Raw genomic sequence first — 23,861 nt, 5'->3', positions numbered from 1 at the left:
TTCGAAGACCGAAGCAATTTCCAACACAGGCAAACTCTAGAAAAGGAAAGTCACTGACTGTTGCCCCAAATGCACAAATATACTTTAAAATAAGTTTGGGGGAGGGAGGAAGCTATTATCTGCTAAGGGAACAGCTGTTTATAACCCCAAATGAAGTGCTGGAAGTAAAATAGGATCACGGTGCCAAATAAAGCCACCACTGTTTCCTAGATAATTATTTTTTAGGAGAGAAACTAAGTTTACAGAGTTTCAAGGTAACAGGCAGCCCCCTCTCCTCCTCTCTCATCTTACCTACCACACCCTTACCCTGGGGGCTGCACCCCATCCCAACTCCAGGAAACAAAACAAAAGCCAAGGAAGGGATGCAGGGACATCCTGAGATGGTGTAAATTAACCAAATCCTATTTTTTTAATAACAGCTCTGTTGACATATAACTTACACACCAAAGTGCACAGTTTAATGGATTTTGGTGTATTCACAGAACTGTTTAATCATGGGCACAATTTTAGAACATTTGCATTATACTAAAGAACCCCTCACCCATTAGCTGTCACTCCCCATTTCCTCCCACCAACCACAACCCCCAATCCCCAAGCAACCATAATCTCCCGTCTCTGCACATTTGCCTCCTCTGGCCATTTCATACAAACGGTATCCTCCCGCACGCAGCCCTTTACATCTGGCTTCCTTGCCGGGGTTCATCCGTGCTGTCGTGTGTTGGCAGCATGCACCCTTTTTAATGGTGGAATAACATTCCATCGTATGACCCACCACGTTTGTCCATCTGTTTGTGGACATTTGAGTCATTTCCACTTTTTGGCTCTTAAGAACATGCTGCTACGAACATTCCTGTGGGTGTAGACCTTCATTTCTCTTAAATCCAACCATAGTTCATATGTGCCAGGGCAGCTTGCCAAGGATCTGAGGGAGTGGCTCTGTTTGGGGTTGGTTTAGAATTTTAGACAGCAGACTCCAGATCGGAAGTGTTTCCTGGGATTCCCTCTCCTCCACAGCTGCTCGCAGCAGGCCTACTATATGCAGAAACACAGAAACACAACTTCCAATTTTTGCACATTATTAACTGCAGCCCCCAAATGCCTTCTAGGTTCAGCATCCTGACATCGGCTGACAAACCAGCATTGCCACTAAGGGTTGTTTTCTCAAGGGTAGTTTTGATGGCTTTGACACCCTTCCTTCACAGCACTAGTTCCTGCTGCAAATGCCCAGATATTTTGTTGCTTTTTACCTTTACAGTGAGTGGAAAATGGAAACATGTAACTGCCTGTGCTGGTGATAGTACTGCTGACCACAGGTTCATAGGACGGAAGTCCCCAGACCATTCTACAGAGGAGGCCAAACCTGGTGGGAAATGCCCCAGGAAATGCTGGATGACCTCCCTGAAGAGCAGCTAAAAAGCAAGGAAAAGTGATGGAGGAACTGGGGGCAACTTTAAAAGTATGGATTGAGGATTAATATTTCAAAAATTAATCCAACAAAGCCAACCTTCAAATGTGACAGTATCATACTTTTGTGTATGTGTGGGGGAGGGTAGAGAGAAGTTTAATTTTTTTCAAATATATATATATAATGTTTTCCAAAATCTGAAAACCGAACTCCTATCTTTTAGAGCCACCTAATGAAATATTTACAGATGAAATGGTATGTCATCAAGGATTTCTTCCTGGAGGAAGAACGGATAGGAATACAGGTGAAACAATGCTGACCATAAATTAATAATTACTGAAGCTAGGCGGCAGGCACATGGGAGTTTGTTATATGGGAAATCTCCCACAATAAAATAAAAAGAAAACCACACACTCCTAAATGCAGAGAAATTCCTGGGGCTTCAGCACTTTAGGGAGGGCGACACCCTAAAGGAGGAAGGCTGGAGTTGAAATACCTTGATTATCTTAACTCTTCAGATGGGGAGTACGTCCACCTGGTTCAGAAATCGAAATGCACAAGACGTTTCTGTCTAGTGAGATGTCTCCTCGTCACCGGCTCCTCTCTTGCTTGGGTCCCTCTTGCTGCAGCTTTCCCTCCCTACCCCTTGGAGCCAAACACTGTTATTAGTTTTTCTGTATTTTTCCAAAATTGTACTTGACTCCCCCGACTCCCAGACCCCTTGCTGTTCTGACTTCATGCATCTTGGAGATTTTCTCTAAGAATTTAGACAGCACCCTTAGTTCACATTAAACACTACAGAATATTCCTGAGTACTGTCTCTGCTAGTTCCTGATGGGTGGCACTTCTGGTGGTTTCTGGTTTCCTGCTATTGCAAACAGTGCGGCAAAGAACTGCCTTGTATAAATACCACACCATGCGTTCAGGTTCACTGCAGGGCACGTTTATACTTAAGTCTAACTACTCAGCCAAAAAGTACCCGAGTTTGTCCTTAGGACACCTTTATAAAGGTTAGACTTGCATTTACTTTTATTTACTTTCCCACCAACAATATGTGACTTTGGAAATAAAACCTGGCCAGACTTATGACCATCTCTTGCCTCCTTCCCTTTAGCAGTTAAGTCTTCCTTCCAACAGGAATGTTTATTTTCCCACTAAATGTCATTTCAAGAAAGATGGACCAAGTCAGACGTGAAGAATTTACTTTAGAAAAGTAATCACAATTGTCCATACTTACTGTTTAATCTACGTTCTTTCATAAATAATAAATTAACATTTACTGAGCAGCCCCTGAGGGCTAGGCAGCAGTCGAGCCCTTTCCGTGTATGGGCACCCTTAATCCTCACATGGCCTTGAGGTTGATTTTATTACCAACTTCAGTTCAGATGAGGGCAGACCCGAGTAGCTGTCCCAAGTCACACAGCTTGTGAGTGACAAGTTGCTGCGAGATGCACTCCACTCTCTCCCTGCCCTCCCTGTTCATGCACAGCCCTCCAGACAGTTAGAAAACTTACAAATCTGGATCCTGAGCTACTTCCCAAGATTCAGGTCTCTTATAGTAACATGTTAAGTCTCACATTCAATTTTCAAACACTGACTTGTCCTGTATTTTTAGGAATAAACTATACACAAAAGCATTTTCTTATCAGAGAAAAATATCCACCACATTGGCAGAGAAGCTTTCAAATCTGGGCTCACAATGGGTCAGGGGTTTGATCGGAGTGTGGAACCCTGAAATATTCATTCCCTCGAATACATTTTGAGTCTCAACTGAATTATTGCTCTCTTGGAAAAACAACTCCAAAACTAGCAAGCAGACACCTTTATAACCCGCTTTCATTTCATCTTCAAGTAGTGTAGAGCTTGACAAGTGATTCAACATCTCTGTGAGGCCACACACACCTAGTCACACACTAACAATAAAGGTCACATTGTTGCCATGCCTTCTGTCAATGTCTTCTAAGCTGCTCTGAAAGAGCTGCCCATCTGTCAAGGCTCTGGACCGGATATGTAAACACTGGGCACTGGAAAAGTCTGAGTTAATCTCAGAGGAATTTTTTTTTTTTAAAAAAGACAATAGCCAAAACCATCAAAGCAGCTTATCCGGTGGAAGGACCCAAGCAAGTAAAAATACGGAATCACAGAAGTATAGCATGAAATTTCACATTTCAGCAATTTCTTTTTGTGACTTCCCAGAGGATGTCTAGTTATTTCAAAGAATTCAAAGAATTTCTCAAAGTAGACCTACTACTTAAAAAAAAAGAAAAAAAGTTAAGAGTCACTGGCTTTCTTAGGGAGAATATGATACAGGCTGTCAGCTCCAGATAATTTAGGAATTAATATCTAACACCACAAGCCACCAAACACTATATCACGTGCTCCATAAGTCACATTTTTCAAAATACGTTTTCAGCGGTACTCCATAAAAACAGGGTTAATGTCAGGTCAGTCTGGGGAAGGCTGACGCTGGCCCCCTCTTGGAAATGCAGCATATTAAAGCCTCTGAAGGAACTCGAATAATCTAACCTGACCTTTTCCAAACTTCATCATGGAACCCTTTTGGCCTTAAGCAGAACGCCCAGGGGGCCCGCTCTGCGAACCCCATACCTGCCTGGTGCTTTGGGCTGTGTCCGCATCTTTTTTTCCCTGAACTGTGAAGTGTTGAAAATAGGGACTGCGGCTGAGCCACCTTTGTCTTACCCCCAGAACTTAGGCTACCTACTGGACCACTGGCCAGAGGCTCCCTGTGCCACTCCAAAGTCAGCAAGTGTAGAACAGAAACCAGGCAGCGTCCACCAGAGCACAATTCAAGATCCGTGGAAAGGGCTTGTTACATCCCCATTGGAGATGCCTCCAGCGACTGGTAAAGCCCTAGGAACTCCCCCTCCTTACTGCTCAGGGAAGAAAGAAAACAGAAGCATTCAGAAACACACCCTGCTTGCTCCTTGTGCCCGCTCTCCCTGAACAGGACCTGCCTTCACACCTTTGCTCCCTGGAGGGCTGGTGCCTTCCGGACTCCTTCCAGCCTCCTCAACTCCTGCACGGTGACCTTGGTGCGCATGCGGCTTTCCCCCCTCCCCAGGCACCCTCACACCCAGTGTGTCCTCCCACCTGGCACAGCCAGAGTTACAAGGTTGCCCTTTCCTAACCTACTCACACTGCTCCCTGTTCTCCAGAGGGTCCAGGCTGATGCAGAGCAAAGCATAGAGACTCCTTCTGTGGGGTTGGCTGCCCCTACAGATACACTAGCCTCCAAGATGAGAGACAAATGCTGTAGAACCTTCTACAGGAATTGGCCTGGGCTGCACCTCTGATACTTTTAAAAGGTGATGCTTGGACTGCCAGCCCCCAAATCTCATGGTGAGTTTGTTAAAAATGCAGATGCCTGAGCCCCATCTCAGACCTACCAGGGCAAAATCTCTGGCACTCAGTAATCTACACTTAAAAATTTACATGTGGAGCTAGTCGGTCTCAGAGTGTTGGAAAGTGACTGGAAAAGGAACCTGCCTTTGGCCCTGCCTCAAGGACAGGGCATGAGAGATGGAGAACCTGAGTGGGAGACGAATGGCCCTGGCTCACAGAGCAGACGGTGGGGGACCTGGGCGTAAACCCAGGGTGGCTTCCCGGCTCCACCGAAGCCAAGATCCTGGCTGGCCCAGGACAGCCCTTGGTGTGCGATCACAGACAGCGCCCTCCCCCTCAGAGGGGGCCCAGCCCCCACAGCTGCTCTCCAGGGACACTTTGATGGCAGGGAGACATCTGGCTTCGAGACTGCAGAATAAATAACATGCATCCTGTTTAAAAACAAAAACAATTTAGGTGTGACACATGCATAGAACTCTGAAAAACACTGCTTTGAAAGACCAGGAGAAGAGGGGCAAGTGGGGGAAGGAATGACTTGGAGTGGTATGAATGGCTCCCTAATGGTGTCCCTGTTCTAATACCCACCTGGGAATGTTCCCTGTATGGCAAAAAGGGCTTTGCAGATGAGATTAAGTTAAGGCAAGAAATGCATCTGGAAAAGGCGAGGAGACAGACTCTGAGAGCCACCAGAAGGGACGCAGCCTGGGCAGCCGTGACTTTAGCCCAGTGAGATGGATTTTGGACTTCTGAACCTCCGGGGCTGTAAGAGAATAAATTTGTGTTGCTCTAAGCCACTCAGTTTGTCATAATTTGTGACAGCATCAATAATAAACTAACATGCAAAGGCAAAGAGAAACCCGAAAAAACCAGCACTGTAGTTAGCTTGCAGCCCAGATGTTCGATGTATATCTCCTTCCTGAGAGGTGGTAATTTTAAGTGAAAATTTATGCCGGCCAGCAGAAGAATATAAATATTTGGCTGTAAAGATGGAAGATCAAGGAAGAAATGGCTTGCAGATCCTCACAGCACCGGTGATAAGGTGAGCATCGCTGAGCTCCCAGTGTGAGCCACCGTGAGCAAGCCTGCAGCCGGGGAGGGCGGGCCTGTGAGCTGGGATGCAGTGGCTGCTGGAAGGGTGGAGGGGAGCCATCCAAACCAGATGCAGGGGGGCAGGGGCGAGGGGAAGGAGGGGATAGGTAGGTGAGAGCCAGGGGGATGGGACACTGGGCAGAAAGTTCTGCAACCGCACAGGAGAGCTAACGGGCCGAACACCTGTGTTCACCCTGATTCTTCTTCAATCAGAAAGCCAAACGGCAGCGCAGCACCCAGGTGCCATGGGGACAACAGCAGATTCAGGAAGCATGATCCCAAGCAAGGTGAGGAACTGCCTTGCACCAGGACTGACCCAAGCACGGACACAGAATGAATATATTACAAAAGCCCTCAAAGAGGACAAGCTTTGTCATCCCAACTGTGCAGAATGTTTACAGAGGGCACGTGGGCCCACTCTGTTTCTCCCCCATGACTTCACTGAAATATCATTTACGTATAACTGGCATCCATTTAAAGTGTACAGTTTTGTGAATTTTCCCAAATTCACAAAACACAGAACATTTCCAGTACCGCCCCAAATTCCGGGCTGCTGTTTTGCAATCTACCCCTCCTGCCACCTGACAATCCCTGATCTGTTTTCTGTCCTCTTGATTAGTTTATATTTTCTAGAATTTCGTGTGAATAAAGTCATCCAACATAGGGGCCAGCACGCTTTTTCTGTAAGAGGCCAGATAGCAACTATTTCAGGCCTTGAGGGCCATACAATTGCTGTCACAACCCCTGACCTCTGCTGGAGCATACAGGCAGCTGTAGGCAGAGCACAAATGGCTAACAAGCTGTGTTCCAATAAAAGCTGTCTAGGGACACCAATTTGAATTTCATATAATTTTTACATATCACAAAACAGTATTCTTGAATTAGGATTAAAAATGGCGGCATGAGAGGAGAGACAGAGGCTTCCTCCTAAAACTGGATACAATTACAAAATTTAATTGGCGCAACTAATCCTGAGAGAGCAACAGGAAAGAGGCCGGCATCAGACTGCACACACCTGGAGAAAAGAGCAGACCTCAGTGAACGGGGTAACATACCAGAGCTGTGGCTCCGCAGGACCCGAGCCCCTCCCCAACCCCAGCTCACCGGCGAGAGGAAGAGAAACGGAGCACGGAGGGAGTGGAAGGCTTGGGACTGCTGAATACCTAGCTCTGGAGATCTACTCTGGGAGCAGAAACCTACATTTCATGGTGCTTTCATGAGACTCGCCTGACTACTGGGTTGGAAAGTTAATACAGGCAGAGTTCCTGGGGAGACTGGGATTCCGGCTGCTTGTGGAAAGCAGGGATCCATATCTGGCTGCTCTGGGACAAAAACTTATACCTGTGTGCCCGGCCCACTGGCTCAGGCAGTGGAGACAGGCACAGCAGCCGGGAGGCAGGGAACAGCTCTTTCCTACCCTGAGGCACCAGTACTGCTCCCCTGCAACCCACGACATTGCTTCAGGGGCTCAGCAGCTCCAAAATAGAGATTATGGGCACTAGAGGGCGCCATATACAAACATGAAACGCCAAAGGAACCTTGTCCAGAGTAAAATTGTTAATACAACTCCCGAGAAAGATTTAAATGATATGGACCTCATGACTCTTGCTGAAAGGGAGTTCAAAATAATAATCATCAACACCCTAATGAAGGTACAGAAAGACATCCAAGAACTCAGGAATGAATTCAGGTCAGAGATCCAATCATTAAAGAACACGATGGAGGGTATTAAAAGCAGGTTGGATATGGTTGAGGAGACAATAAATGAAATAGAAGCTAGAGAAGAGGAATACAAAGAAGTTGAGGCACAGAGAGAAACAAGGATCTCTAAAAATGAAAGAATATCAAGAGAACTGTGTGACCAATCCAAGAGGAACAATATTCGCATTATAGGGATACCAGAAGAAGAAGAGAGAGAGAGAGAAAGGGATAGAAAGTGTCTTTGAGGAGGTAGTTGCTGAAAACTTCCCCAATCTGGGGAAGGACATTGTCAGGCCATGGAGATCCACAGATCCCCCAACACAAGGGACCCAAGGAAGACAACAGCAAGACACATAGTAATTAAAATGGGAAAGATCAAGGATAAGGACAGACTGTTAAAAGCAGCCAGAGGCAGAAATAAGATCACATACAAAGGAAAGCCCATCAGACTAACATCAGACTTCTCATCAGAAACCTTACAGGCCAGAAGGGAGTGGCATGATGTATTAAATGCCATGAAGCAGAAGGGCCTGGAACCAAGATTACTTTATCCAGCGAGATTATCATTTAAATTTGAAGGAGGGATTAAACAATTTCCAGATAAGCAAAAGCTGAGAGAGTTTACATCCCACAAACCATCTCTGCAGTCTATTTTGGAGGGACTGCTACAGATGGAAGTGTTTCTAGTGTTGGATAGCTGTCACCAGAGGTAGTAAAATCATGGTAAGGAGGGTGGAGCAGCTGATTGTGAGGCAAATGCAAAATTAAATTGACTATCCCCAAAGTCAATCAAGGGATAGACAAAAAGTACAGAATTTGATATCTAATATATAAAGAATGAAGGAGGAAGAAAAAGGAGGAGAAATAGAAAAGAACCTTTAGATTGTGTTTGTAACAGCATACTAAGTGAGTTAAGTTAGACTCTTAGAGAGTAAGGAAAGTAACCTGGAACCTTTGGTAACCATGAAGCTAAAGCCTGAAATGGCAATAAGTACATACCTATCAATAATCACCCTAAGTGTAAATGGACTGAATGCACCAATCAAAAGACATAGAGGCACTGAATGGATAAAAAAACAAGACCCATCTATATGCTGCTTACAAGAGACTCACCTCAAACCCAAAGACATGCACAGACTAAAAGTCAAGGGATGGAAAAAGATATTTCATGCAAACAATAGGGAGAAAAAAGCAGGTGTTGCAGTACTAGTATCAGACAAAATAGACTTCAAAACAAAGAAAGTAACAAGAGATAAAGAAGGACATTACATAATGATAAATGGCTCAGTCCAACAAGAGGATATAACCATTATAAAAATATATGCACCCAACACAGGAGCACCAGCATATGTGAAACAAATACTAACAGAACTAAAGGAGGAAATAGAATGCAATGCATTCATTTCAGGAGACTTCAACACACCATTCACTCCAAAGGACAGATCCACCAGACAGAAAATAAGTAAGGACACACAGGCACTGAACAACACACTAGAACAGATGGACCTAATAGACATCTATAGAACTCTACACTCAAAAGCAACAGGATACACATTCTTCCCAAGTGCACATGGAACATTCTCCACAATAGACCACATACTAGGCCACAAAAATAGCCTCAGTAAATTAAAAAAGATTGAAATCCTACCAACCAACTTTTCAGACCACAAAGGTATAAAACTAGAAATAAACTGTACAAAGAAAGAAAAAGGCTCACAAACACATGGAGGCATAACAAGATGCTTCTAAATAGTCAATGGATCAACAACCAAATTAAAATGGAGATCCAGCAATATATGGAAATAAATGACAACAACAACACAAAACCGCAACTTCTGTGGGACGCAGCAAAAGTAGTCTTAAGAGGAAAGTATATAGCAATCCAGGCATTTTTAAAGAAGGAAGAACAAACCCAAATGAATAGTCTAACGTCACAATTATCAAAACTGGAAAAAGAACAAATGAGGCCTAAAGTCAGCAGAAGGAGAGACATAATAAAGATCAGAGAAGAAATAAACAAAATCGAGAAGAATAAAACAATAGAAAAAATCAATGAAACCAAGAGGTGGTTCTTTGAGAAAATAAACAAAATAGATATGCCTCTAGCCAGACTTATTAAGAGAAAAAGAGAATCAACAGACATCAACAGAATCAGAAATGAGAACGGAAACATCATGACGGACCCAACAGTAATACAAAGAATTATTAGAGACTACTATGAAAACCTATATGCTAAGAAGCTGGAAAACCTAGAAGAAATGGACAACTTCCTAGAAAAATACAACCTTCCAAAACTGACCAAGGAAGAAACAGAAAATCTACACAAACCAATTACCAGCAAAGAAATTGAAGCGGTAATCAAAAAACTACCCAAGAAAAAAATCCCCGGGCCAGATGGATTTACCTCAGAATTTTATCAGACATACAGAAAAGATATAATACCCATTCTCCTTAAAGTTTTCCAAAAAATAGAAGAGGAGGGAATACTCCCAAACTCATTCTATGAAGCCAAAATCACCCTAATACCAAAACCAGGCAAAGACCCCAACAAAAAAGAAAATTACAGACCAATATCCCTGATGAACGTAGATGCAAAAATACTCAACAAAATATTAGCAAACAGAATTCAAAAATATATCAAAAGGATCATACACCATGACCAAGTGGGATTCACCCCAGGGATGCAAGGATGGTACAACATTCGAAAATCCATCAACATCATCCACCACATAAACAAAAAGAAAGACAAAAACCACTATGATCATCTCCATTAGATGCTGAAAAAGCATTTGACAAAATTCAACATCCATTCATGATAAAAACTCTCAGCAAAATGGGTATAGAGGGCAAGTACCTCAACATAATAAAGGCCATATACGATAAACCCACAGCCAACATCACACTGAACAGCGAGAAGCTGAAAGCTTTTCCTCTGAGATCAGGAACAAGACAGGGATGCCCACTCTCCCCACTGTTATTTAACATAGTACTAGAGGTCCTAGCCATGGCAATTAGACAAAACAAAGAAATACAAGGAATCCAGATTGGTAAAGAAGAAGTTAAACTGTCACTATTTGCAGATGATATGATACTGTACATAAAAAACCCTAAAGACTCCACCCCAAAACTACTAGAACTGATATCGGAATACAGCAAAGTTGCAGGATACAAAATTAACACACAGAAATCTGTGGCTTTCCTATACACTAACAATGAGCCAATAGAAAGAGAAATCAGGAAAACAATTCCATTCACAATTGCATCAAAAAGAATAAAATACCTAGGAATAAACCTGACCAAAGAAGTGAAAGACCTATACCCTGAAAACTATAAAGACACTCTTAAGAGAAATTAAAGAGGACACTAACAAATGGAAACTCATCCCATGCTCTTGGCTAGGAATAATTAATATCAAAATGGCTATCCTGCCTAAAGCAATATACAGATTTGATGTAATCCCTATCAAATTACCAATAATATTCTTCAATGAACTGGAACAAATAGTTCAAAAATCCATATGGAAACACCAAAGACCCTGAATAGCCAAAGCAATCCTGAGAAAGAAGAATAAAGTGGCGGGGATCTCACTCCCCAACTTCAAGCTCTACTACAAAGCCATAGTAATCAAGACAATTTGGTACTGGCACAACAACAGAGCCACAGACCAGTGGAACAGATTAGAGACTCCAGACATTAACCCAAACATATATGATCAATTAATATTTGATAAAGGAGCCATGGACATACAATGGGGAAACAACAGTCTCTTCAACAGATGGTGCTGGCAAAACTGGACAGCTACATGTAAGAGAATGAAACTGGATCACTGTCTAACCCCATACACAAAAGTAAATTCAAAATGGATCAAAGACCTGAATGTAAGTCATGAAACCATAAAACTCTCAGAAAAAACATAGACAAAAATCCCTTGGACATAAACATGAGTGACTTCTTCATGAATATATCTCCCCGGGCAAGGAAAACAAAAGCAAAAATGAACAAGTGGGACTATATCAAGCTGAAAAGCTTCTGTACAGCAAAGGACACCATCAATAGAACAAAAAGGTACCCTACACTATGGGAGAATATATTCGTAAATCACAGATCCGATAAAGGCTTGACATCCAAAATATATAAAGAGCTCACACACCTCAACACACAAAAAGCAAATAATCCAATTAAAAAGTGGGCAGAGGAGCTGAACAGACACTTCTCCAAAGAAGAAATTCAGATGGCCAACAGACACATGAAAAGATGCTCCACATCGCTAGTTATCAGAGAAATGCAAATTAAAACCACAATGAGATATCACCTCACACCAGTAACGATGGCTACCATCCAAAAGACAAACAACAACAAATGTTGGCGAGGTTGTAGAGAAAGGGGAACCCTCCTACACTGCTCGTGGGAATGTAAATTAGTTCAACCATTGTGGAAAGCAGTATGGAGGTTCCTCAAAATGCTCAAAATAGACTTACCATTTGACCCAGGAATTCCACTCCTAGGAATTTACCCTAAGGATGCAGCACTCCAGTTTGAAGAAGACAGATGTACCCCTATGTTTATCGCAGCACTGTTTACAATAGCCAAGAAATGGAAGCAACCTAAGTGTCCATCAGTAGATGAATGGATAAAGAAGATGTGGTACATATACACAATGGAATATTATTCAGCCATAAGAAGACAAATCCTACCATTTGCAACAACATGGATGGAGCTAGAGGGTGTTATGCTCAGTGAAATAAGCCAAGCGGAGAAAGACAAATATCAAATGATTTCACTCATCTGTGGAGTATAAGAACAAAAGAAAAACTGAAGGAACAAAACAGCAGCAGAATCACAGAACCCAAGAATGGACTAACAGGTACTAAATGGAAAGGGACTGGGGAGAATGGGTGGGTAGGGAGGGATAAGGGCAGGGAAGAAGAAAGGGGGTATTATGATTAGCATGTATAATGTGGGGAGTGGGGGAAAGGGGAGGGCTGTACAACACAGAGAAGACAAGTAGTGATTCTACAACATCTTACTATGCTGATGGACAGTGACTGTAATGGGGTTTGTAGGGGGGACTTGGGGTAGGGGAGAGCCTAGTAAAGATAATGTTCTTCATGTAATTGTAGATTAATGATAACAAAATAAAAATAAAAAAAAGAAAACAGTATTCTTATTTTAATTTTTTTCCCCAACCATGAAAAAAATGTAAACTTCAATTAGGTTTTTTTTGTAAAAAAACAAATGGCGGGCCTGATTTGGCCTGTAGACTGTATGGTTTGCCAATTCCTGATATAGGGAATACAGTATGTACTCTATTGAGCCTGGTTTCTCCTATTCAGCATACCGTATGATATTCGTCTTAATGCTGTGTGTATTAGTAATTCATAGAACTGGGCAGTATCCCATCAAATGGCTATGCCACAGGTATTTACTCATTTGCCTATGGATAAACAGGCCCATTGGTTTATATTTGATCATAACCTTTTAAAATTATTAAAACATTAAGAATATGACCTACAGAATTCCCAGAATGAAAAGCAGACGTTATTCTAGCATTGGGTATTCAAACATTTTTTCCCAATTTTTCATATTCCAAATTTCTATAATTTTTTACACTTGTATTACATAAGAATGCAAACCAATTCTATAAAACAACTGAGAGTACTTCCTAAGTAGTTTGTTTAAAGGTTCAGAGGTACACCTGGTCCCTGGTGCTATTCAAAGCCTGTGCCCATAGCTGAGGATAAAGGATTATCCTGGCGATGAAATTCTCAGGTTTGTGGCAGGAAATGCGCGCGCACACGCGCGCGCGGACACACACACACACACACACACACACACACACACACACACACACACACACACACACACGCACTGCACTGCAGGACCTGGCAGCGCGCACACACACACACACAGACACGCACGCACGCACTGCACTGCACTGCGCTGCAGGACCTGGCAGTATGATTTCTTCCTCGTGTCACAGGAAAAGTAACCCTGGAAGAAAGTGGTGAAGGGCTACTTTTAAATCTGACCTGTTTTCACTGAACTCATTTCTTCCTTTGGCACCCCTTGCAGGCAAGGACAGGGCCTCCTATTAAGATGTTATTTACTGGATGGGAGATTTCTAAAGCACCTCCAGACAGCATATCCACAGCTCAGGTTCATTTTTTCTTGTAGCAAAACCATGGGTGGACTGTAAATTCAAGCTGCAGCCTAACATCACCCACAAAACCCCTTTGCTGTACCAGTGCCATGACACAATTCTGATGGGGCCTTCCTGCCAGCGAAACCTTCTCCCCAGCCCCCCGCCGAAGAGCACTGGCCTCTCTGAAGACACCTAAGAGCCTTGATACTTGAGTTCTGGAGGAAAAAACCCACAAAATTTAAAAAGTCATCTATAACCCCACCTCCCCTCTCCACATGTGTAACTTATATGGTAAATATCAGAGAGGATGAATTTTCTACTGTTTTTGCTTCCTCCGATTTTGAAATGTCCTTTGCTCGCATCCTCTCTTCTAGGGAGATAGAAACCAACTGTGGTAATTGCAAGTGATCCTACAGAAAGCAGGGTCAACAAAGCTGGGTCAACCAACCATGGTCAAGAGTGACTGGATACAGTCATCTGGTGCCCCGGGGAGCAAACAGACCCGTCACAGATGCACAGGCCCGCAGTACCTGGAGTGACATGGGACATCCCAAGCACAGAGAACACAGAAAAGGCTAGCACAGGGCTGGAGTCCACACTGCACAGCTAGATGGACCAAAGGCCCAGCTGGAAGAGCTGAAGTACTGAAAGCATGACTGAGTTGTCACTGGGCTGGACTTGGAGGAAAGATGAGATGCCAAGATGCCCTGAGTTTGGAACACTCAGTGGGCACATGCATCAAGCATGGGGAAAAAGAAGAAATGGGCTTTCAGCTCAGGCATACATGAGCCCTTCTGAGCTGAAACTCAAGTCAGGTGGACTTGCTGCAGCACCTGGCGATGCTTTCCATGGCTTGGGCATTTCTGTGAGTGGGGGAGGCGGGGGACACCTTAAAGAGGGTCTTGAAATAAGCAGCTCTGTCCCTATGACCAAGCCACAAGTGCTCCCTGGACACCAGCCTGTTCTGTTTCTGTCTATGAAATGGTCAAACCTCCTAATCCTCCCAACCCCTGATGCCACCATCCCACAGGCAGTGGCTGTCCCCAGATGGGAGCCAGTCACATCGTGTCACTGTGGATTGAAGAGCTATGATGACAACTTTGCAGCAGACACGGTATCTGGAGGAAGAAGCATCTCTAAGTGTTGGGGACTACTGTGACCCCAAACAGTGAAACAGTTTTGAACCTTAGATTCTTAAAGGTGCTACCCCATTATTTTATAAAAAGATTCACTGCAGGATCTAATGGATACAAGATTAAAATTCACTAAGCTCCACTGTGACTATCAACCCATATCAAACTATGATAGCAGATGATGTTTATTTTTAGCCTTTACTATGTGCCTGGCAGTGTTCTGAGTGTTTATGTGTATTCTCATTTAAACGTCACCATGACTCTGAGGCAGGTACCATGATTAGCCTCATTTTGCAGATGGAGAGACTGAGGCCCAGAGAGGTTAAGTAATGCTAAGGTCACAAACAGAGAGGGAGTCCAGATCTCCTCCTGCCGCACTCCAGTGCCCCACGGACCGTTCCACCGTTCCACCCGGTAGTCCAAGGCTCTGGTGAAGAACCTGTGGGATGTGCTAAAAAGATCTCCTTTTGTTTCCTTTTAAGTATACACGCACAGATGGGGAGTTTGTACATTTGTTGTTCTCTATACAGAAAACTCAGTATAGTACTCCACTGCTTTGTATTTTTTTCCTTTACAATGTATCCCTAATGTCCCTAAAAACCAGTGACACCAAGCTGCCTCTGTGTTTTCTGCAAAGAGCAAGACCATTTATAAACTGGTTTTAGTAGCTCAGAGCTAATTGGGAAAGAAACGGAGATCATTTATGCAAATGCAATTGTGGTAAGATAGCCATAGGTCAACAACACACATTTGATTTTTTTTAAATGCAAAATCAAAGATTTACATTTAACTCATAAATAGAGTTGCCAATGGTGTGAAGGGGAAGGAGGGATAAATGGGGAAACTATAAGAGGTCTTGCATGGCCGGTGACAACGCTGTGTGACTTCTCAGACTTCCACAATGAGTAACGCCTTCACATCCAGTGAGCTCCAGCCCAAAGGAGGTTTCTGTCTTTCATCTCCTCTCAAATAGTTAAAAAGGCAAGTGAAAGAAAAAAGCACATTTTTCCACCAGTTTCGTGATGGTCTGTCTATAGGTCTCTTTTCCTAACAAAGCAAGCTTTGAGTGCAGTCTTAATTTTCTTGGAACACCCAGTGCCTAGTATACTGCAAATATTTACAGGTAAAAGGCCTCTTATCCTGTTAAAAAGAGCTTTTAAGCCTTGGCACTACTGACATTTTGGACCTGATATTTCTTTGGTGGTGGTGGTGGTGCATGGGTGAAGGGACACTATCCTGTCTGCCTCAAGATATTTAAGCAGCATCCATGGCCTCTACTCACCCTCCCAGGTGTGACGACCACAAATGTCCCCAGATACTGCCATATGTTCCCTAACGGTCAAAATCACGCCAGGTTGAGTACCACTGCCATTAACAGGACTACGTTACACAGTGCTACAATTCTAAGATGGCACTGTAGACAACAGTCAACGTGTTTGAAACAAATGTTTCAGGTTACTAAATGACACACATACAGACACACACACACGCACAGTACTTCTCAAGGAGGATTTAGATTGCCAACATTTTTCCTTCTCAGATGCTTCTTACCTGCTAGCTCCAAACACACTTTAGTTCACTACCCTATAGGGGAAGATGAAATTCAAAGTTCACTTGCGTTTTCACAGGCATGCAGGAATATTCCTCCTTAAAAGTTTTAGTTAAACCTTTTATTTACAAAGTTTCAAGTTGTCTGCTGATTCCTCATCCCGCTGCAGAGCTGTTCATCTGGGCCAAGCTGCTGAAGCAAACATTCCTGCTCCACAGATTAATAGGAACATGAAAATCCAACATGTAACCAAGCTAAAGGCTTCTGCCTCATTTGTCTGGGTTTCCCACCAGGGAAGACATCAAACATTTTAATGACCTCACCCAGACCTTCAGTAATCATGGCAGGCTACTGACTCCTAGCAAACATTTGCCTTGGAGGTCTCTCTCTGGAGAGACAGAGCTACATCAAGCTTCTTTTGTTCATATAGATTGCATGTAACAATCTGGAAACTACACAGCACTCACATCATTCATTTCTTACAATTACACAAAGGAGTAAAAGGGACAGTTCTACAAAGACCTGATGGGATTCCCTTCCTTCATACTCTGCCTTACCCCTGGCATCACCTCCGAGAATAAATCAGAATAATGCCAAGAAGACCATCAATGGATGATGAAAGGCTGTGGGGAAAAGTACATTCTTGTGGTTTCAAAACTGGTCTCCACAGACTCAGCACAAGAGAAAAAGGTCCCTTTCACAAGATCTGGCAGATACCCCTGTAACCAAGTAACCAAACTTACCAACACCAGTATGGGCGCAACCCTTACCAGGGGCTTTTGATGTGATATAACCAGAAACATACTGCACCCCTTTGGGTGCTATTCCTGCCCAAACGGCTTAACTTGAACCTCTTCATGAGCCAACAGACAAACCAGGTATGGGGCAATCTACAAGAAAATGACCTGAATCCTTCTAAACCACCAAAATCATAAGATAAGAAAAGGCTGAAGAGACATGGCAACAAAATGCAATTTACTAATCTTTATTGGATCCTTGAGCAAAAGGTGGAGGCAGAGAACATTATTGGGAGGGGCATTTGGGGAGATCTGAATATGGGCTATATTACACAGTAGTAAGTCAATGCTAAGTTACTTCAGTGTGCTGAAAGCACTGTGATTATGTACGAGAGTATCTTTGTTCTTGGGTGATACATACTTCACCATTTATTTAGGAAGTGTCCAGTCTGCAACTTTATAGGGATTGAACAAAAAAACTAAAAATTAAATTAATGCACACATATACACACAAGGTAATGAAGCAAATGTGGCAAAATGTTAATTGGCACATTTAAATGAAGGAGTCTACAAAATATAAGTGAGGGCGTCTGAATTGTTCTTTCAGTTTTCCTATAGATTTAAAACATTTTTCAAAACTAAAGTTGGGGGAAAAAAGAAAACAAGATAGAGAGGTTGGTGGCTATCAACTTGCGATCAAACCAGAATGCTTCAGAAACACATCCCAGGGGAAAAAGTATTAAAAACCAAGTGTTCTCTGCCTCAGATCCGAAGATAAGTAACTTGAGACACTTCTGGTGTTGGAAAGAATAAGGTATTTTTTTTAAAAACCCTGAATCCAATCCAACATATTTTAACAGTGACATCACATTAAAGATGAGCTGAAATCAGAAGTTTTGATGAACCAGAGCTCTAAAAAATCCTAGAACTTTCTCATCAATATAATAATGGGCTTGAAGATTTATGTACACACTAAATCCCAAGCAGAGATTAAAGTAGTCTCTACACCTTGCTAACACAACTGCTCTCAAGAGAATACAGAGAAATCTTGTCAGGAAAGGCCTCCATTTCCCGGCAAGCAGTAACTATCAGCAATTTAGAACAAGACAACTCAGATATTCTTTAGAATAACTTATTTACAACCTCATTTTTTGTGGGGGAGGGAATCCTGGACTTCTGCAATTTAGACAATGAGTTGCAAATTCACATAATTGCGATCAAGAGCTATTTGCTGAAAAGAGAAGGGCTGCACAATTGGGCACATGGTTGTTCGTAAGTGTTGGGAGTCAGGGAGAGAAAATTTTGTTTAATAGTTTAAAGGGGTCATTTGGGTGCTAAAACTTGAGACCAAGTCCTTCTTCAAATTCAGGCAAAGATCTCAAAAGATCCTGAAGCTGCCAAAATGTGTGTGTGTGTGTGTGTGTGTGTGTGTGTGTGTAGATAAGATGTTTATGAGGAGAGGACCTTAGCTTTCCTCAATTCTCCGGGGCCTCCCTGAAAGTGTGTGTGTGTGTGTGTGTGTGTGTAGATAAGATGTTTATGAGGAGAGGACCTTAGCTTTCCTCAATTCTCCGGGGCCTCCCTGAAAGCGTGTGTGTGTGTGTGTGTGTGTGTGTGTGTAGATAGATGTTTATGAGGAGAGGACCTTAGCTTTCCTCAATTCTCCGGGGCCTCCCTGAAAGGGTTAAGGGCCAATGTCCTTTGAGATTTGCTATAATCTCTTCTCTGGGCTTGAAAACCCCATGGAATTTCAAGTACCTGCAAGTGTACTTTTAAATTCAAAAGAGGCCCCTGGTGTCTTATCTTCAATGTCCACCTCTTGCACCACTGTTCTGGCTTGTCAGGAAGTCAGCCCTCCTTTTTGGAGCTTTGTTTCATCTTTTCCCCCTTAGCCAAGGAAATCCTTGCTTTCGGATTTAAAACTAACTTTGAACTGCGAAGCTCGTAAGGTAGAGGGGAGGTAACAGGAAGTCACTGACAGAGGCACTTGGCACCATAAAGTGAATAGCAAAGGTAGACTGATACCATTTTGTATTTTTCCACCACTATGTGTTCCAAGTAGAGAAGTAACTTGAAAGTGGTTATTTATCTTTTATATTTTTTATTATATGATTATCTTTTATGGAAGAAGTCAAACCTGGGAATCTAGATTCTGAACACAGACTATATTATTCTCATTTAGAAAAATAAAATTAGGAACAGTGGCCACTCAAGTCAATTCCACAAAAAGGAATGAGGTTTTCTTTTGCTATAAAATTTTCAGCATGAGAAGGAACAGTAATGACTACAGAGTCCAGGCTTTTTAAATTTTACAACAGTACTGTGATCTCCAATGCTACATAGCTGGGTGGTCATGAACTCAAAACTGCAAACCTCAACACCTCGTCCAGTGTTCTCTGGGACATTACCTGGCTTCTCTACATTAATGCCTTCTGAAAAAAATGTCTTTTTCTTCTTCTTTTTAAAAATATTATCAATGATAAGAACCTCTGACTGGAAACCAAAGTTATTTTTGGAAAATTGTATGAGATGGCAAGACTCGCCAGGCAATGCCTCCACTATGCCTGGAGCAGCAAACCTACAATTCCCCCAGGTCAAAATGAGCACAAGATGGGACCCATCCCAGGTGTGTCTCTCCCTCTGCCCCTCTTCATCCACCTTCACTCTCCCTTGACCATTCCTGCATTTAATGGGCAAGAGTGGTGTAAACCTTTTACCCTTACATTGAACGATTTATTGACTTACCCTGTTCTTAGTTTTAACAACAAATGAATAGAAATTTATATATATATATTTTATTTTTAAAAGAATAGAAATTTAAACATTGTTTAAAATGCCCCATGTTGCTTTTTATTTATGTGGCTGTCATAGCATAATTTTTTTGGAAAGTTATTAAACACTTGGGAATCAGCAGGATGACAAAACTGGCTCAAAAGAAGGCACAAAACCCTAAGTGGGGGAAGAAAGCTGAGGAAAAATGAGTGTTGGAATAAACTGGAAACTTAGACATAAAACCAAGTTCACATGCTTCAGGGCACAAAGCAATAGCTTTGACAAGCCTTTTCTACCTAGGAGAAATCACTCACACCTTCACTGGACAAAATAATTTGCAACTTCCTGCTCTCAGGCCATCTGCCCTCATAAGGCCTGCAAGTGCATGATTTTTATATTTTTAAATGGTTGAGAAAAAACAAAAGAATAATATTTCATGACACATGAAAATAATGAAATTCAGATGTCAATGCCCATAAAATCCATTTTATTGAATACGCTGCCATGCACTTGTTCATGTCTTACTATGAGTCTTTTGTGATACAAAGGAGGTGTTGAGTGGTTATCACAGAGACCAGGCAGCCTGCAAAGCCTGAAATATTTACTACCTGGCACTTCACAGAAAAAAATTGCTGACTTTTGCCCTAGAACATTAGATGATCTTTGGTGGACGTATTAAACAATGTTCAGCAGGATACAGAAAGGGTAGTAAGTAATCTTTTTTGCCTCCTTTCCAAGTTTTGAATAAATTTTTCTTAAAAACCCCTTCTACCAGTTTATGATATCTCCCCTGGCATCAGTGACTCCTCCAGCAGGGAATCCTACCTCCAGCTAAGCGAGGTAGAATCCTGGCATTCCTGTGGTTCAATCAATGTACTCCAACATGTTTACAACATACGGGACAACCTAAGCCAGTATTTTTTATGAATTCAAACCAATGTTCCCTTTTGAATTATTCTCCAAAAAGGGGGTGAAGAAGGAAGAAACACATCTGGAAATGGTGCCTTGATATTCCCTCTTACACTATATGTTGAGGTCCACAGACTTCTGTACAGAAATACATCAGCTCTCTGAGGATGAAGCCAAGATGGATTTAAACCAGCAATCTGGTAAGGGGCTGGATAACCACAGAGCAAACAAAAGATGAAATCAGGGTTGTTTTAATTTAAATAAGCAGCTGCTGGATAGACTGCTTAGTAAATTCCTAACTAGTATCTTCCTGGAAATAGACTAGGAGTTCTTATTCTGCAAAAATTTTTAAGAGGATGAAAGGTTTCAAAAAACCTAAAAGTCACATATCTATGGCATTTCTCATATCTTAGACATTCCCATATGTGCAGAATGTTTTTAAGGGGATAAAAGAGGTTTTTGTTGGAATTTCATGAGCAATGAACACTGACTACCGGAAACCTTCTGGAGAATGCAAACCAGACCTCTTTACCTCTGTGTTTGAGTTTCTCATCATCTTTGATGTTAACGTGTTATTCTAATCCAGGGCCCTCTCATATGCAAACACTTCAAGTCCTTAAATTAGAGCCCCAGCTATTTCTCCAAATCCTTCCCACAGACAGATCTTATTTTCCTGTACACAAGCCTGTATTTTAAACTGCCAAATCCCTCTGAATTTAAGAACTTTATTTTTTCTTTAACTACCACAAGCTGGTAATTAAATGTTCCTCCAGATAAGGCTGGTGAATAATAGAAGAAATTGTTCTCTTTCCCACCACCATTTCACACAAGATGCTATGATGCCACTGCTGGGCTGTGGACAAACCAGTGTGGAGTTCCACCCCAGCAGCAAAGAGGGCTTGATACCTGCTACATATTCTCTGTGTGTGGCCCCCACTCATTCTACAAGGTGAGTTTTAGTCACAGAAGAGAAATTTAGGTGGATTGTGTCCCTTCCAGGTGAGGCAATGGTGTGATCCCTCTTCAAAAAGTAGAGGGCAATTTTTCCCAAATTATCTTTTTACACTAACAAATACTAGGGGATTTTAGTCTCTCTGTTCAGTGGCTTGACCACAAATCCACCAGGAGAACCACCATCTTTTTGGAGCAAACACAAGGGGTATGAACTGATCCTCAGGGTGGTTTTATCAAAATAATTAAAATGTGGACATTAAGGTGGGCTGCTCTGCTGCCCTCTACTGGCCAGGCTGAGGATCAACAGCACACGTGTGCATACACGCCCACACACAACCCTCCTGTCCTCCAGTGTTGAGTCAGGCACTGTTCTTTCTGAGAAAAACCTGGGTGAGAAAGGCAGGGGGCCTGACCTATGGAATCTCAAATCCAGCAGGAACATGTGAAGCAACACTCCGGATTAGGCAACCCTAAAGGCGTTATTCCCATGGAATGCGATGTCAACAGAGCACTCGTAGTTGAGCAACATTGCAGCCCCAGTGGGTCATTTAACAAATGCTCCAGAAGAGTAAGTGATCTCTCCAGGGTCACTGGGCCAGTAATAGGGCCAGAAGCAGAACACAAGGGAGTGGCAAAGGGAAATCAGATTCCTACACAGGAAAACAGGTTCCAGCAGGGCTGGCCTGAATAAAGACAGGTCAGAACATGTATCCATGGCCCATTTGATGCTTCAAGTATCTACCTGTCCACCCCTCACTCACTGTAGATACACTAGATGTGAGAGCCGTCCCTATTTCCAGGGGGGCTTAGCAATTAGGGAGAGTCAGACAAGTAAACTGGCAATTACAATACAAGACTGTGAAAGTCTGAAAAGAAGGGGGTCCTGATTGTCACTAAAGCACAGAGGAGGGGCATGTGACCGGGACTGGGCACTGGGGAGATTAAGGGTAGCTTCCTAAAGGAGGTGACATCTAATGGAGATAAAAAAAAAATACTGGTCAGAAGAGGCAGGTAAGGAAATTATTCCAGGCAAATGGAATAGCATGTGCAGAAAAGCAGAGATGAGAGGGCATGGGGCATTCTAGAACTTGGAGGTTCAGGGGAGCTGAGGTGTAAGTAGGGTTCAAGTATAGGTGAACCAACAAACAACAGATAAGGCTGGAAAGAAAGGCTGGCCCCAGGCCACATGGGGACTTGCATGTGGAGCTGTGGAGGACTGAGCAGAGCGGGCACATTAACAGGTATGGGTTTCTTCCACCATGCTAGGCTCCAAGGAGGCTCCTCAAAGACCCGTCATCATTCCTGCCCCCAAGGAACCTACAGTGGAACAAGGTAACAATAAACTTGAAGCAATGAACAAAATAAATGGTGCCATGGGATTTTAGAGATGACATGAAATAGATATGTCTATGTGTACTACTGTCTCATTCCCTACCCTTAGTTGTATGTCACTGCATAATGGAAAAGGCAAGGATTTTGTCTCTTCACTGCTAAGCCCTCAGCTCTGAGACTGATGCCTGGGACAGAACAGGTGCTCAAATACTTGTTGAGTAAGTTACCACTCACTTTTTAGATACAGTTTTGCTTTTTAAAGAACAGATGCAATGCCTCTCTTCACTGTGCCAGAGCGCATGTAACATGCTGTAGAAAACAAATGGCTCTGTTCTCAGGTGATGCTTATGAAAAGCCCATCTACTGCGGCATGCTGCACACAGGGCTCTTGCTACTCTGTCTTATGAGGGAGTCACTGTTCCCATTTGAGGGGTGAGGAAACTGAGGCTCAGAGAGGGTAAGAAATTTGACCAAAGGCCTGTGGATGCTTAAGTGGCTAAGCTGGAGTTCAATACCAGGCCTGGGCTCCCGGCTGCCATCTGATGCCAGGCAGCAAGACAACTGTGGACTGGTGACAGCATGAAGCAGCGGTGGTCAGCCAGAGGGAAGGCAGAGGATGGTGGGGGGAGGACTAGTAAGCCAAACCAGGAACTATTTCTCAGAGGAGATGGCATTTGAAAGCCTCACAGGATGGCAAACATTTTGAAGGAGAGGAGGGAGAGCATTTGTGGTGGAGAACACGACAAGTGCAAAGGGCCTGGGACAGCGAGTGGGG

General features: G+C 42.9%; 1 protein-coding gene across 4 annotated transcripts in view; it reads right to left on the bottom strand.

The window, feature by feature from the left end:
- Positions 1–23,861, bottom strand: part of CMTM8 (CKLF like MARVEL transmembrane domain containing 8) — a 95,579-nt gene that overhangs the window by 35,506 nt on the left and 36,212 nt on the right. Inside the window, exon 2 of one of the 4 annotated variants that reach the window (XM_073223673.1) lies at positions 5,354–5,528. The exons of the other annotated variants lie outside the window; for them this stretch is intronic. The gene's annotated coding sequence lies outside the window, so the exon portion shown is untranslated. The remainder of the gene's footprint in view (positions 1–5,353; positions 5,529–23,861) is intronic. 4 annotated transcript variants of the gene reach the window in all.

Source organism: Manis javanica, chromosome 15 (assembly GCF_040802235.1).
Source record: "Manis javanica isolate MJ-LG chromosome 15, MJ_LKY, whole genome shotgun sequence".
NCBI lineage: Eukaryota > Metazoa > Chordata > Mammalia > Pholidota > Manidae > Manis > Manis javanica.
The sequence above is the reverse complement of the archived record's forward strand: the minus strand, read 5'-3'. Positions and strand labels throughout refer to the sequence as shown.